A 17,767-nucleotide genomic window follows, 5' to 3' on the forward strand; every position below is an offset into this window, starting at 1 on the left:
ATGCAGATGTCAAAGATACCTCCCACAGCTTGGGCATAGAATCCAAAAGTGAGGCATGTTCACTACAAGATGTGCAACCTTTTCCACTAGTGCTTCTCATCGGAAGTTAAATGTAAACATAATCTCTTACAATTCACCAAAGTTAAAATAGCTATGTACCTAAGAGTTCTACTGATTTTAATTATTTCATTTGGCATCACTAGATATTATTTTGATGTAATATGTTCTATAAGACTGAAAAATAAAGCTATGAAGTCAAAATAATCCAAAGTGGTGGCCTTTGCTTTTCAATATGCTAGTCCTACCCTCTGAGTTCTAAAGAATATTTTAAAGTTCCATTTCATTCAGCAAGAAACGGGTATATATTCCAGGTCATGCATATGATACTTCTACAGAAATTGCTGATGCTGAAATGCTGTTTATACTTTTAGTGTCTGCATTTGAAAAAGGATGCTGCAAAAAATTAATAGGAGATAGGAATTAGCCTCTGTGTGACTGAATGAGTGGAAAGCTTCTCAGTGGGAGGCTTAAAACAGTGTGTTTAGGACACCGAAAAGAAAACTGAGAGTTGAGTTGCTTACAGCATTTAAGTGCTTTCACATGGAGAAAATACAGTCATAAAATGAGACTTTTAAGAAAGGAATGACAAGGTTCAGCACAAAGGATCTGAGGCCAGACAAATTTAAATAGAAAATAAGACATATTTTTAATGGTGAATTGCAATCAGTCACTTAAACTTCCATTGGATGGGTGTGGTTAATTCCCAGATCTCTGGATGACTTCAGATACATACTTAGGAGATACGTTTTGACTAAAAGCAAGTTAGTGAGACTCAGCACAGTGGTAAAAGAATGAAATGTATGATCTAGTGATATATTTGAAGAGGGACTAGATAACCACATAGCTTGCTGGTCCTGAACTCTCAAACTATGTTTACATGACCGAATTGTTTACAGAAGTAAGAATCACTGAAGATATATGTCAGCCTTAGGCATTTGCTTTTTGTTTATGTTTCACTTTTTGGGATGCAAGATGAGCAATTTGATTTTTCTTTATATTAAATATCCCTTTTAGGAGTTGGGTTAATGAAATAGTAGAATAGGTTCTACCACCTCATGAACTTCAATAGTTAGATTTTTTGCTGTATTCTGTGTATATATCCACATTTTTTTCCTGGTTAAGTTGGTTTTTTTTCTACAAAATAAGCTAAGGGGAATGCAGTGGTACTCCACATGACTCAAAACTAAGATTGTTTTAATGCCAGACTTTTCTACACCATAAACAAAATAGATGTCATTTAATATCTTAAGGAGGATTTCTTTCATGGTGATGTCACCTTACATTTACATTGGTATGCATCTCAGTTACCTGTGAATTTTTCACACTCTTTAAGAACCACATTCTCTACAGTTCACTATTTATGAAATGAGGTTATAAAACAAGATTTTACAGTTAATTGCTGAGCTTCAGTCCTTTGTTTCAGCACTTCTGTGATAAATGTGGAACTGGAGGGATAGGCTGGAGCACTGGTGAGAACAGTATTATGACTGTGAAGGCACTGAAGAAGACAGTTTTTTGTGTCCTCTTGGGGTAAGTTCTCTGGAGGGTATGCAAACCTGGGAGGACCAACTGTGCCTAACATGAAAATCCATGAGTTGCTGTGATTTCCATGGGCTGCATATTATGAACAGAGCCTTTGCAAAGTACAGATAAAAAATGTATCTACATCCTACAGTTTTCCCAAATTTACTGAAACAAGGGGCTGACAGGCCCATTCCAGTACTCTCCATTGTTATGTGTAATGGTTATCAATTTCAAACAAGCCAAGTATTTGCTGGTTTTATTTTTCAAATGGAAAATTAGAGTACACATGGCAATCAACCATAGATCTTTAAAGTTCCAGTTGGTGGCTAATTCCACAGAATTACAGTGAGAGCACGGAAATTAAAACAGCCTCTCACTCCCCGCAGAACTAGTCACCTCTTACAATTCTAGCACTGGATGGTTTAGCTGAAACAGTGCCATTCCCTACTTTATGTTCAGCTACTGTCTACATGGTTAAGTAATAAAAATTATAATTTTTGAGAAAAAATGTATCAGAAAAAATGCAGCTTGCAGTAGGTTGCCAGAAAACAGATCAAGATAAAAACAATACTTTCTTACTGGGAATGATCTTGAACTAAAGGTTAAGCAGAAGAATGTGTGGGAAACCTTGACATCTCTCTTTTACTAAATACCAATTTACAAAAAAATTGTATATGTTTATTGCAGATTTCACAATAAATAAAGATGAGTTACTTTCTTACGATTAATCTATTCTTTAAGAAAGAGGAAAAAATTTTGGTTTTGCTAGAAGTGATTCTTTATGGCTTAGAGACCTATACAGTGACTTATCTAGGTTCTAGTAGCTAGCTGTAATAAAATATCTAGTTATTACAACATTTTCCAGGGTTTTTTACAAATCAGAAATTATTTAAATAGTCTGAGACACAGCTTTGTGTGACAATGGTATAATCTGAAATAATTAGTATAAATTAGTGAGTTGGGATGCTTAGAGGGCAGTATTGTTAAAACCAAAACACCTATTTTACTTTCTCTCTTATTATTTAAATGTCACTATGTGCTAGCACTGTACAGCTGGAAATAATAACCATCTTCAATTACCTCATCTTTGATGCTTGCCAAAAAGTACATGCAATAGCATGTTTAATTCATCATGTTTTGTTTGTACATTAATAAAAGGAAATTGCACAGACAGGAACTGCACAGTACTGTATAGCAGAAGTAACGAGTAGACAGCAAAAGGTCTGGTTTGGAAGTTCAATGTTCATTTACAAGCTATGGACCTAAAATAAAGTATGGTTCAAAGCAAACTGTGGCTATGCATTCAATATTTGCAAAATAAATTAAAAGTATACTTCCATTTCTTTAAACTTTTATTTTAAATAAGGAACATTTTCCTCTGGAAATAGTGCTAAAACCTTCAGCTGGACTACCAAATTGTTAGCTGATTCATTGATAACCTTTGTAAGAATTTTCTGAACAAGTTCTATAAAAGAACTGGATTAAATTTGACAGGTGAAGCCAGAAGCTATCACCTAGGGCAGAATTTTATTCTGCTGAAACAATGGAGAATAATGGAGGTACCTTCTGAGAGAAAAGTATAAATCAGGTACTTTAACTTCAGAAATTGAAACTCTCCATGACTGACAATTTTTGCACCCTTTCTTTTTATTTTTGTGAGATCTTATTTTCATTTGCCATTCTCAGACTGTTGAAGTCTTGGGAAACTTTTCAGTCAAAGGAAAAGAAAAAAGACAACTAGCAGCAGAATTAACATTTTTCTTTATTATTGTCAAACTTCAGCAGCACCCAAGTATGGGAAGGAAGTGGAGAAAGAAAGAACTGGGAATAAAGTTTAGGCTTTATTTGCATCTTTGCACAGAGAGGAGCTGCTTCAGCTCATTCCCAACAGAAAATAGAGTTTTCAGTAACTCTTAAAATGACCAAATTTAGCAGAACGCTAAAGTAACACCTGAATCCTAAGCTTATAATGAGGTCCTCTGGGAATCAATCCTTTCACCCATTAAAATGCAGATTTTTTTCTTTCTTGTGGCACAAAGTGGATGCCAGCTATTGTACTGTGGTGAACCTGGGAATCTCTGCCAGTGTGCAGAAATAGGTGCGAGGCTGTATTGCTGTGTCTGCAGGTGCATTGTTGTCTCGAGTAACCTGTGTGTCTTTTCCTTCTGCAGAGGTACACAGCAAACAAAAAGAGAGTGGAAGGAGGCACAGCTGAAGAAGGGGGCACTTCTGAAAAGGCACAGTTTTTATGGTTTAAGGAGGAATTTAGCTAGCCTCTCTCGAGCCTCTCCTTCCTTGAGTGCTGTGATGCACTCTTTGCTCCTTCCTCTGCAAATCAAAGACAAATCCAGCACATAATTCCAAAACCCAATTAAGTCTAGTATCAAAGTAAATTTAAGAGTTCAAAACATAGAGTGAATTAATCAACTGCAGATTATTCCTTTTGGATTTGAACAGCTTATTATAATAGGCCAAGGAATATGAAATATCACAGTGAAGGAAAGACAGGATTTCGTCATACGCAACGTTTGCTGTGGATTAACTGGAATTACATCATGTTAAACCCCCTTGAATCTGTTCTTTACTTTCCCTCTGGTGTAAATAACATGTCATTTTATCATAGATTATTAATCCTTCTTTGAAAGTAGGTTTCCCGAGATATGGTCTGTATTCATTCTAATGCAATCGCTGTGGATGCTGAATACTGAAACAGCTGTCACACTCTTTTGCTGGTCAGGTTACCTGTTAATCTCTCAGTCACCTGTGATCATAATGCACGTGTATCACCTAACGAGTTTAAATGCAAGTTCATGGACATTTGTATGCCTTTGGCCCAGAATTCACATAACTGTACTATAACATCGAGATACACCTTGTACATGAGTGTGAATTGCTCCTGAGATCTGGCTGTCAGGGAAAGGGTGCATATAAGGCCATTGAATGATCATTTAGCATGCACATGCACATTAGCACCTCCAAAGCAGGCATCACAGGCAGGATTCTAGTCCCTCCCTATGCAACAAGAATATAAGGAACAGCAATAAGACCCCTGGAATATCACTGCAGAGTGTAGAAACACAGTTTCCATCCCTTCCTCTCCAATACGCAAAGGTTCAACAGACATCACTTTTGCTGCCCTCGTTCTTGCTATGTTTTTTTCCCTCCATCTCATCTGAATAAAAGGAAAGTCTTTCACCAAAACAGCTGATGGCAAAAATAAAGAGCTGCACAATCTTTTTGAAGCACATGGCATTTAAAGAAGAAATGTACCTGACTGCCGCTACTTGGTTTCTTGGAACAAGGACAGAGAACTTTGATTTTCAGTGTTTTTTAACTTCATACTTATTGAAATCCTAATATTTATTATCATGCTGAAGATTTACAACACTTGTCTTAGCAAGTTCATTGATCTTTATCTGAAAAAAATATCAGGGAATATGTGTTTGTATTAATTGGTGTCACTCTTATACAGTCACTGAAATCCCAGTTTTACTGTATTACAAAATCTAGTTTCAGTGACTCCACAAATGCATTCTATTACATTGCAGATAGGGAAAAAAAAATCTGCCTAAATATTTGCACAAAGTTTGATAGAGTGGGTGCATGAATGATAAAATCCTTTTATTACAACACACTTGAAGGACACGTGTCCTGAACTTGATTAGTGCTTCCCACAGTACTCTATAAGTATCTATCTCAACGATTTAAAGTGTAAACACAGTGCATCCTTGACTGTTCAGCAGAAGAATTGCAACATCTTGAAGGATGTTCAAAACAAAACAAGCAGCAAGTATTACTCATAGCCTTCCAAGACATAGTGAAAATCTTTAGGGAAATTAATTCCTCTAGAATGAGTGCAGAGTCCATTGCCTTCAGTGGGAACCCTCAGAAGAAAGTGACTCTCATCTCTTAAAACAGCCCCTACAGAAACTGGTAGGATGCTTATGACATGGGACATTTTCATATTCTCTGATTGATATCATTGAACCCAGGAAGATAATCTACATGGATTTGATCTGAACACCCCTGTCATCTTATGATCTGAGGTGGAGGTCAAGAATAGATACATGAGTCCAATAAAGTTGGTATACAATTCAGTGTCACCTGCCATGAAAAGCCACGGATTACCTTCCTGGAGTCAGAGCACCAGTATCTTTTTGACAGAAAGTCTGTAAACCAAGGACTGCTAGAGACGGAAAAAGTATCCTGGAGAAGTATCACTACATGATTGTGTTTTTCTTATAATCTTCACCAAATGCCTGCTGTTGGGCAGTGTTGGAAACCGGACACTGGGCTAGCAGGACCACTGGTCTAAGTATTGCACTTTTATTTTTATGGCTGCCACGGCTGCCTCAACAGTTCCTATTGTCATTTCTACAGTAAGATAGCAATATCCTTTTTCACATTGAAGGGAATGAACAAGGCACCCCACTGAGGTGTGTCTAAAAGCAGGGAAACCACACTTGATCTGTGAGAGGAAGCCCATCACCTCTGTGGAAACAATGTATTGGGGTCTAGAAATCATGCAGTTGAGCTACCACTGTGTTGACACAAGAAGTGAAATGAAGTATTTAATCACAATTTTACAGTAAGATGTCTACACATGTAATGAAGATACATTAAATCTGCAACAAAATTTCAGGTGTTAGCATGCCATATGCTCTTAGCTTCTTGTGAAACTACTTATATAGAATGTAATGAACAAAAGGACAAAGTGATAATTACTGCTAGATGGACATAAGGAGATTTCAATGAAGCAGTGCTTCATTAGTTGGAGGTTGGTTTTCACCAGATTTTCAGTCCTATTTAACATCATTTTACAGTTACATTTTGCAGCGCATAGCCCTGGATATAGTATTTTTGATCTGTAAAAAATGCAGAGATTTTTAAAGGCAGAAAAGGAAATAGAGAGTGACACTTGATGCCAAGCACAGATTCAAAGACCTCAGACGTTGAGGATTGTGGTTGTTTATGTTCTTGCATAAAGCAAAGAGAGTTTTTGGAGGCCATAGCATAGATCTGAATGAAAATACGGAAATCCTGATAGCCTGAAACATTTCTTCTAGAATAACGTTACTTAAGAAAATTGAAAGTAATTTAAACCTCCATCCTGCTCCCCTTCAGTTTAGCATTGTCAAGGGTACTTCTTGGGTCAATTCCTCATTATCTGTGGTCTCTGCACTCTGTGAATATTTGTTTTAGTGGCTTTTCTCTGAATATTTTTCTTTAGCTACCTGTATACACTGAGCGTTTGGGATATAGTTAATCACTTGTGGGAGTTCTGCTCTTTTTCTGATTGAGACTAACAACCACATCTATGCTATTTTTATGGCATAAATATAAACTTCATTGGGAATCTCCTTAAAAGGGTCACTTCAGAACTGTTATAACCATTTGTCTGAATGATAAATGTAATAATTTATAGCTTTTTCAGTCTTTTAGAAACAAAGTTTGAGAAACAATTGTAATGAACAAAATATTGTCAAAATAGTTAAAGCCAAGATTTCTTCTTATCAAAGTTTGCATCAAGTCTTTGTGTCAGTCTTGAATATCCAGGCTTAAAACCCAGGGTTTTGTACTTACAATTTTGATGGGAATTGTCAAGGTTTGAATATTGCCTTTTAGCATGATTTGGTTTGTCAGTAAGGCTCATTTAATGATATGTAGCATTCTTTTTCCTGCTCATGAAGTTATATATTTGACTATTCAATGTTTATTCTGAGAAATTAAATTATTTTAGTCTCCATAAAAATATATTCCCTGAATATATTTTTCATCCTGAAACCTTGATCTTTTGATAAGTATATGAAACATTCATCAACATCATCAACATTAACATATCCATACTATATACTATAGTTTTGAGTACAATGTCTATTAATCATTATCAAAAGAAATTACTTTATAGTTTGCTTTTTAAATGGGAGACCATGTATTTATTTAGTCTTCTTCAGAGCTATTGAGACTCTCAAGGCTTCACAAATAAGTAATAATAAACAATTATTGCAAAGACTGACAATAATATAAAACAAATGAAAAAGTAATCACCACAGTACAACTTCATTGTTTCTATTAGTTCAATTTTTACAAGAACAAGAGAACTGATATTAATATCTTCTTCTGAAAAGTGCTTAAGCAAAAGTGCTTAGGCTCAGTGCTTCTGAAAAATGCTTAGGCAACCCTTGAGCAACAAAATTCTTTTTAACAAGATGATTTCTGGCAGTTAGTTCAGACATAATCTGAGGATAATTTTATTCCCCTTTGCAAATTCTGAAATAGAGATCATTCTTTTACAAGCTTGCTGCTTGATAGTATACTTGCCTGGAGAAGTATGAAGTAGATTTTGCATTTATTGCATAAGCGAGATGGAATTTCTAAAACTTGGCAAGAGGTGGGGAAAAAGTGTGGGTAACGCACTTTATGATGAAGTTTTTGCTCTTTTAGATTTTTATTCTCATGTACCTGTATCTACCTGTATTGTATGAGACATCTATGTCTCATATTTTGTACTGAGTTATTAACTCTCTGGTGCATGAACAATCTTTTTGTTATAAACTTGTATAACTGGCTTTAAGTGCACCATTTGGGTATCTAAGCATTACTGAAGTAGAAAATCCAGGTCCATTCAGCCTTAAAATGGAAGACCTATTTAACCAAAACGGTTGCGACATGCCAACTTGTGTAACCACTGACACACAAAAAAATTATGTGACTGATATTCATTTTGGTATATCTTTGATCTCCCAGACAGAATGACCCGTTACCCATTTACATCTGCAGACAACCTCCAACAAGATTCCTGAGCATCAAGATCTCAAAAAAAAAAAAAAAATCCTGAGCACAGTCCTGTCTCTGGATTCATAATGTGAATCTCCAAGTCCTTTGTCACTAAGCCCTTTTGCAGTATAAATTAACGATAAGCAGTTAAAATAGCTTCATTATACCTGCTTAGGGTTTGAAAGTAGGAACAAGTTCAACCGCTTCAGCAAAGAAGCAACATTAATCAAAGCTGTTTACCATTGAGTGGAAGAACCGCACTGAGTTTCATTTCCAACTAAGGATAGCAGAGGTAAAATACCATCTCCTTTTGGGTTTCCAACAAAGAAAGAGCTTTCCACTTATGATTGAAATAACCTAGCAGCCATCAAAGAGATGCTAAGAAAGGTCTTACAACAGTACCCAACTCGATCCAGTTTGGAACTTGTGCCTTTTGGCATCCATCTCGTCAAACATTGTAGCATTATGATAGTGTTTATCATGATTAAGTACTATTTAGGGTGGCTTTCTGGCATATTTAAATTTGTGACTTGGAACTTGAGTTTAAAATGGCTGCAGTGAGTCAGCAGGCAGTTACAGTTATCTAACTGTCTAACATCGTATATTGCTTTTGATGATTTCTATATCAAACTGCATTAGATACTAATAGTACTGAAAAGCTTACCTTTTATTTTGTGCTGTGCTTCATGAGAACTAATGAACTGCTTTGTGCTTTCCTTGGGAAACTTGGGGGCTCAGAGTGGGTCAGTCTGTGCTTCAACCTTCTCCATCACTTGGTTCTGTACAAAGTGCAAGGCTGTCTATCACATTCCCTTCAAGTTGCACTGCAAGAGGAAATCCTTTCTACTCGTTGTACAATAATTCGGTGGATAAAGCATTGGCTGGGGGAGACCTGTATTCAGTTGTTTTCTCTGCCTCAGGAAATTCAAACTTACAGCTTTCAGCTCCAGAAAAAAATCACCACTATAACGGTAGGCTATAACGATAGAGAATAATGGGATTCTCAGCCTCTTCAGTTGAAAATGTTCCTCTCTGCTTTTAGACAAAGAAATAAACAAATACATGAGCAAAACTTTGAACTGAGCTGTGAAAACAAACTTGTGTGTGAACAAAATCCCACTGTAATGGCTAAAAAAAACTTGGCCTTAGCCTATACCTCAGCAGCCACTTATGTATTTTTCATCAAATAGTCATTGAATGAATATAAAAGTTGTCCTCAGAATTGATTTTGGCTTCGTCTTTCCAAGGAGAATATACTAACCTCTAGACTGTAGGGAAATCAAGCATCCCTTTCTAAATCATTCTTTCTTGCTTTCAACTCTCTTATCCAGATTTTATTTCTATTACTCCTTGCTTTTTTATTTTGTCATTAATCTACAAAACCGTAATTAACACTGTAATTATGTTTCTTTTCTATTTGCATGGAAAAAAATGAGGTAAGCATCAGCACTAGATGCAGAAAATTTATTGTGAGGTGACAGAACCATACAGTTGGCTAAAGATCCTGAGACAGGTCCATGCTAAACCTTTTTTTGAGCAGCAGGAGGTAGCACAGGAATTGCCACTGTGCTTAGCATATTATTTCAATGTGTAAGCCTTCACTTTGATTCGTCAATAGTAACACCATATATATCCTCCAGTAATAGTACAATGTTTGCAAGCTTAAACAAACAGATTCATGCTCTCTGACCCAATTCATTGTTCCACTCGCTGGTTCCCAAGCCTAAATAAACAGATTAATGTGCTCTTCCAAGTTAATATTAATAAGGACCCTGTCCAAGCAAGGAAAAAAGCAGTCTTCCCCACGGTCACTGATGTTTGCTTATGCTGAGTATTGCTGAGGGTTGGTTTTTGATTTCTATGACCACTTGTTCTTGTTGCTGCTGGGTTGCTCTGGACTCACCAGATGAATCCAGCTGCTCTGAGCTCCAGACTCTCCACGGCTCTTCTGAGCCTCACAGTGTCTGGCTCTGGTCTCTGTCACTAAAATATTCAGCATAGATATGTATATATAGACACATACATACATACATATATTACAATTTATATTTTTGTATAAATATATGTTTTATTTACTTTTTTTTCACCTGCTGAAACCAACAAAAAGGTGCTGCTTTCAGCAGAAAGGCCTTCTTGTTGCTTTTTTCCTGTTTTTACCCACTGCAAGATGTCATTCACCCTTCTGAATTTTTGCATTAGTGATTAGGAAGAGGCTTGTAACTTGGAAAATAGACTAACTATATGAATGTTTCATAGTTTATCCAATTTTTATGCTATAATGTAGTTTTAAGAGATCTGGAGTAACAAGATATGAGCATCTTACAGCCATATCTTTATTCATTTTTAAAAGTCTATTGGATTGTTGTGTTGTATTATGTTTAGATCTATCCACAGTTGTACTATTGACTTTGACAGTAATGTGATCTGGACATTTCCATGACTAGCCTCAAAGTGCACTATCATTATAGTCTGGATGTGCTTGCATAAGCACTTCTTTCGATTAAGTAGTACGATTATTTTTTCTTTCTTTCTTTCTAGGATGCTTGTGTTTAGCCTCAAACTTGCATACTAGGACCCTCTCCATGCATTCAATGCACAGGCTTTTTTACCACTTTCACATATATTGATGAATTTTTGCCATTATTAGTTCAATAATGAGAAGAAAAACAATTAAATAATGCATTAAAATTTGCCATCTTCCCTATAACTTCTAGAAGCTTCAGTTTTTAGTGGAGCTTCTTGCATATGTATCTGAAAAGAAGGTTCTCTTAAAGCATGAAAATATGAAGTCATTAAAATCAAAGCTTTTTGTGGGACAGATTCAGACATTCTTCATGACAGATTTAATACAGATAACATCACCCTACAGTAACTCAGAAGAAAAAGACACCTTCTAAGAAGCTGGGTAACTCTCCCCTGTAACTTTGGATTCAAAATGGACATTTAAACCTTGGTCTCTGAGCACTAAGCCTGAGTCATTCTACTGCTGTCTTTTCAGCCCTGGCCTCTTCAAGTTGCTGTGGTGGGTGCTGCTCACTTCCTGAGGCATTCAGAGTCTTTGCTATCCTCTGACTCATGTGCTTGTTTTGGAGCTCCAGGTTCAGCAGCTTCATTGCCTGCCTGAGTCACAATACAAACTCAGTTGTCTATATCCAAGCTGAATGTCCTAAACATTGGACCAATGAATCACCTCTTCTGATTTTCTGGCCCAATGTCTCTGTTCAATTATTTAGAGAATCCTTGACCTTTTCTGTCACAGATGAACATAGCTGGTGATCAGAGCATTTAGCTGTAATGAGGGAAACTCAAGTTGAAGACCTTTTGCTCGATTCAGATCTGTTCTTACTTACCTGCTCTTGTATGCTGTGGGATAACCTCTTTCTAGTTTTGTTCCCACAGATATTTCTGTCTTCCTCACCCTGAAGTCTGAAGTTTATGTCTATATAAAAATATTACTAGTTTTAAGGAATATTCTCTGAGGTGGGAAAACAATTTGCCCGACTTACAATCATCAACCTTTAATGAGCAACATCTTGGCTTCCTGTTAAGGGTGCTCATTTCATTATTTGTATTACATTTTCTGTTTTACAACATGCCTTTTTAATGGGTAAAATGGAAGAACTACTTAGGTGTTCAAGAAATATTCTTTTTCCACACAATATTTTTTGAGATCTTACTTCATATGATGCGTAAATTATAGGGGCATGATAAAAATAATTATTTTTAAGTGTTTTAAAATCACTTTCCTTAACTGGAAGTATTTTGACATGTAGTACATAGCAAAAAATTACTCTGCTAATGTTGCTGTCCTCAAGAATCTAAAACTCTGGGTAAGGCTCTCAAAATCATGAAATGTTCAAAAATTTTATCTTTTGGTTCCTTTTGTTCAATTTTTTAATATTCTAAATCAGTAGAGTGCACTCAGGTTACATTTTCAAGCCTTTCTATAACCTCCCTAGAAGTCTAGGAATCCATGCTTATTAAAAGAAATGAACACTGAGACTCATGTATTAGTGTAAGCCCAGAAATCTCATCAGAATTCTCACTAAAATTTGCAAGGCTTGCAATAAAACCATAAGATCTGCAGGTTAATCCTCTGTTACCAGGGCTCAGTAAATTTCTGCTGTAAAGTAGTTCTGCTGAGGGGTGACTGCTATTTTGTTTTGGATTATGAATTGGCATAAATTGCCCTCCATTCATGGTATTTTGTAAGGAATGCTCATGTGGTACTGTGGTAGTCTCAGAGTGTAAGTCTACTTATTCCGTGAATATACCCACCCTAACATTACTGGAGTGTATTTTTTTTTCATGTTTGCTTTAACTCCAGGAGCACTTAAAGACCAGACAGGTTCTCAGCATAGAAAGACAGCCTAAAACTTGTTCCAAAAGAGCTAAAAGTCTCATCCTGAAGTTTTTCCTGTGTCCATCAACCTATCTGAAGAGCTGCTGGGCATGATCAGGCATGCTGGTTGTGACAAACTATGGGCCACGTACATTTTAATGTGAGAATATGACTCAGGAAATCCTGGAATATCTACTTGTATCAGGCATTTCAGTTAAAGCTTCCACATGTACCCTGACCACAAACAAGCCAATGGATTTTAATTGTCTTACATTATTTTATTTTTGTAATCTACGTAATATATTTTCTCCCATTTTTCACATTCATCATCATTTTACTGGGGATTTCCATTTTTTAGACAGTTTGGTGTTCAACTATAATTTAATCAAAGCAACATTTTTTTACCCCACTGTTAAGGTAATATTTTAGTAGAGGGTGCAGGGATGACTGTATTTTATTATCAGTCTTTAAGTCTGAGTGCTGCGTGTTCAGGAACAATTAGATTCAGAAATGTATATTAAGGCAGCATTAGATCTGGAAGACTGCGGGAAGAAATGCAAGGGAAGGCTCCAGTTTAGATCCTATCAGCATCATTTAACTAGCTGCACTGCACTTCTTATAGACCATTTTTACACAATAGCAGATGGTTATTGCATCGTTAATGTTAACTATTTCCAAGCTCTGTTTTCTTCCAAGATCCAATATTGGCGCTCTGTTTTCTAAAAATAATGCATATCTATAGAAACACATGTGCAGCTAAGAGACATGCTCCGTATTGTGAATGCCAGTCCCGAGGAGCCTTACTTTTTACCTCCAGGTCTGCAAATCTTGTTCCAACTCTCCTTGCTTTCACTGAATTCATTAAGAGCACTGCAGGGTCTTTCAAGTCATCATCAATGTTTAGAAATGAGCAATACAGACTTTATTTTATTAATACGCAGTTTCTCTGTTGGTTGACACTTCTAAAGTGGTCTGGTTGGAAAACAAGTCCAAATGACATTCTGATTTTATTTTTTTTTTCTTAATTGAATACTATCTTGAAAACTTGCCAGATAGGTCCCTGCCAGCTTTTCCATACTGGACATATCATTCCCGTGTTCTGTCAAAATGACAAAAAATCAGTCATGGGATTAAGAGTCTGCTAAGTAATTAACATCATCTCAGCATTAACTGTGTAGAAAATATTGTGTTCTTAATTTGCCTGATCTGGAAGGTCAAGCTGTGCCCACATGCTGCCTTCTTCTAAGGACTCAACACCAGGAGCACTGATTTTGCCAGAAGTAATAAATCCAGCAAGAATGGTTTGAACTGTTTCTTTCTAATCTTATCTATCTAGCCGTCTACTTACATATCTAAAGTACCCATCACTATAATGTCATGGTGCCAAACTTTGTAAATTACAGAGTGACTCAATAATTTGAGTCTTCATATCTATTATTTCATTAATTCCTCCTTCTCTGGTTTTATTTCTTTCAGGAAAATAAGATAATGTGAATAATAGCTTAATAAGGAGTCCAGTATTTTACTATGTGAAAATAATTCCTTCAAACAAAATGAACTGTTTCATTTTGCTGTTTCATTTTTCCTATTAGGTCCTCTCAGCTGGGAAGGAGTTTACAAAAAACAATCTACCTGTTTATATTATTTCCTTGTAGAAGATCAACAATCATACAAAAAAACATGGCATGAAGAAAAGCAGCTCATGCCACATTTTACAGTAGAATTGTTTCCTCAAGCAAGGGGAAATCCTGTGTGAATATGTTTTCAAATACAACTTTCACTTTGAAAGAGTTGTCTTCATGAGGATGAAGCCAAATAAATATTCTGATCTGATTTTGGATTTGGGGGGATTAAATAGGATTATATATGTATTTTGTTTAACAAAAAAGTATCTGAGGAAACAAAGAAGATGTCGAGGGAGGTTTTCTGTGCATTGGTATCAGAAACAAAACTGATTTTTGAAAGTATAAATCTCTGCAATTTTATGCAAAATAGTTGTTCACTTTTGCTTGCTTAAAGAAAAGCAGTTTGCCTTAGAAAAAGCAGTTATTGACTCTTTTGTAGTCACTTGGACAAGCAATACACATCCACTTTTGATAACCTAAGACAAATCTACCCTTAAGTACTTCAGATGTTAATGTCATAGCTTCCATCCATAGATGGATGTAGCCTTGTACTTTTGTCCAGTTGAAATAAATCATACTAAATAAAGTGAGGCCATCCTGGAGGGGACACAATATTAAATATCCCAGGGCATTAAAGAGCAATGAAAGTATACACTTACCCTCATCAGTAGTTCTACAAGCAGTGTGATTCTTATGCATTTACTGATTATCTTTATTTGTATTGTTCTTTTTTCAGTAGCTGATGCAAATTACATACCATTATGGTCCAGACGCAAATAATGAAATGACAATACCATCCATGCCACAGCACAGGCTGGCATTCATATATTTCTTTAGAGGTGTTAAGAGGAAAGACAGGGTATTGCAGCTGAGTGCACTTTATGATGGAATGCTCTAACAGAGATTTAATATATTTATCTACCTTCAGAAACCAGCAGCTATAGCCACTGCAAATGGCTGGCTGGCCACAGCTATTATCTGAGCAATCTAAGTAGTTACGTTTTGAACCACAGGTTGTTGAAGATAATAGTTCAGTCTAGACCAATGCCTACGTAATGGTAGATTGCCTTCTCCTTTCTACTTGCTGGTCAAGCCCAGTTGATGATGATTGACTTAATGAGAGTCACCTGGTTCATAACCTAAGGAATAAGAGGACTGTTTTCACAGAAGAACAATATTATGCTCCTTGGGCTAATTTGACTGATTTTGTTAGTTTTGGAGCTGTTTAACTCTTTGGACTACTGTGGTACCTGTAGCAAATTGATGATGGTGTCTTCAAGGGATTACTGAAATCACTTTATCTTTTACCTAACAGCAAGTGAGTTATTGCCTGAGATGTGCAATCGGACATTCATCTTGCTGTTACTCTCCTTCTCCTCTTCTTCCCCTGTTTGTTTTATTCCCATTAGTGTGTTTCGTTTACATCCAGATTCTAATAAATGTGTCCTCACTGAATGATGTTCAATTCCCTTTATTGCAGGCAATGTATGTATGTGCATGTGCAACATCCTTTTACAAAATTCTCCCCCACTTTATGTTTTAGGGTTGCCAGTACCTATTTCACTGCCTAAAACACCAGGTACGTTTTCCTGTTCGGCTCAAAGAAAGTGGTTATTGCTCCTTTAAGGGATCCCTCCCCCTTCTCCTTTGTTTGGCAGGAGAGGTCAGGGAGAAGAGGCATCACCTGAACTCAAGGGGCTCAGGTTAGGCTTTCTGGGAGATTTTATGTAAGCATGACTAAAATGTTTAGCAACACTACTCAGGTTTGCATGGAGCAACAAAGTCAATACTCTGTCTACACCATGGAGAGATCAAAGATTTTATAAAGAGCCAGACATAAAGAGGCTAATGTTTGGGTCAAAAATATTTGGAAATAAAGAAAAGAAAATAAAGTGTCACAGTGGAATGGATTGACTAGATATACATAAAATTCAGGCTACAACTGAAGTGTAGCTGAGACCATACAATACTGAGTAAGTAAATATAATTCTATCTAGCTGAAATTCTAAAAGCTTAAAGCAATAGCAAATAACCTGTCCCCCTACAAAAGAACCCACAGCACGTTACAAAGATAGTTTCTGCGTTCAAAGTCTATGTGGATAGCCTTCAAAATGTCCTTATTCTTTACAAGTTGGTAGGATTCACTCTGCCTACACAGTTCTAACAAGCCAGACTACATTTTGATAAAACTTCATTGTCTTTGATATATTACCAGCAAAATTAATTTAACCCCAAGACTTTTTTTTTTCAGGAAAAGGAAGCATTATTAATTATTATAATTGTTTACTTTCTCTTGTTCTAACATGACTACTTTTTGACTTGCATCCTCATTGAGCTGGAGTAAAATACTCTACTTACCCTTAGGACTCAATATGTTTCATGTATGTAGTGAAGGACATTCCTGATTTTCCACCGTTTTGGAAAAACATTACTGTAATTTCTGTGGTTCTATCCTATCTTACTGGCATTCAGTTATGATCTCAAACCCATTTTCTTCAGGGTACTGCAGTCTTCTCTCTCCATGCTTCCTTTCAGGAAACCACATTCAGAATTGAGACCTTTTTGGACATGTCATACTGGGGATCTGGAGTAATATTTAAGGTGGCTATTCTGTTCCTTTGCTCAATTACACCCTTAGGAGAGTGTTCCAGAAATATGGGAAGAAAAGCAAGTTGCAGTGAATGTGTTTGGAACAGACAACAACTCTATCAACACACCCAAAAGCTGTGGATAATAATGTGAATGGTATGAATCTGGGTTCTTTCCTTAAATATTGCCATCAGGTGAACAACTGCCTTTATCTCTATGGCCTTTAATAGGGCTAAACAGGTTAGACAACAGAAGTACCTGAGTTCTGTTCCATTCCTTCACTTAGTACTTGAATACTGCCCCTTAAATCCACTTCCATTGCCAGTTTTCTCTACGTAAGGGAGGGTTAAAAATTTATCATCACTCCTCAGTACAAAGGGATCTTTTGGTCACCAGCAGATCCATCTGTTCAGAAGGTGCTTTTCCATCTCTCTTGCTCACCAGTGGGAGAAGGGGGAAAAGATAACCCTAAGGGTACTATTTATTGCTCTCAGTCCAGAAAGAGGCAGAAGTTATGAGAATGATGCCTTGAGATCCCTTATCTAAAAACTAGGTTGTCAAAACGCAAAAAAAAAAAAAATCTCTTTGACTTGCCAGTTAAGGATACAAATACCAGAAGGTTTCTGCTTTAGTGCTTTCAAATTCAATAATCATTCATCGGCTTGTTTTCCTTCCGTGCTAGGGAGGACAGGTAGTCAGAGCAGAGAATACAGATTGTTGCAGTCGGCTCCTGTTCAGCTGATGATCGTATACACAGCTGTATGTAGCCAGTGCCTGCCAGCAGAGGCCTGACCCAGACAATTAACCTTATATTAACGCCCCTAATGGTGATCATCTGTTGCCATATGCC

The sequence above is a fragment of the Calonectris borealis genome, chromosome Z (assembly GCF_964195595.1).
Source record: "Calonectris borealis chromosome Z, bCalBor7.hap1.2, whole genome shotgun sequence".
NCBI lineage: Eukaryota > Metazoa > Chordata > Aves > Procellariiformes > Procellariidae > Calonectris > Calonectris borealis.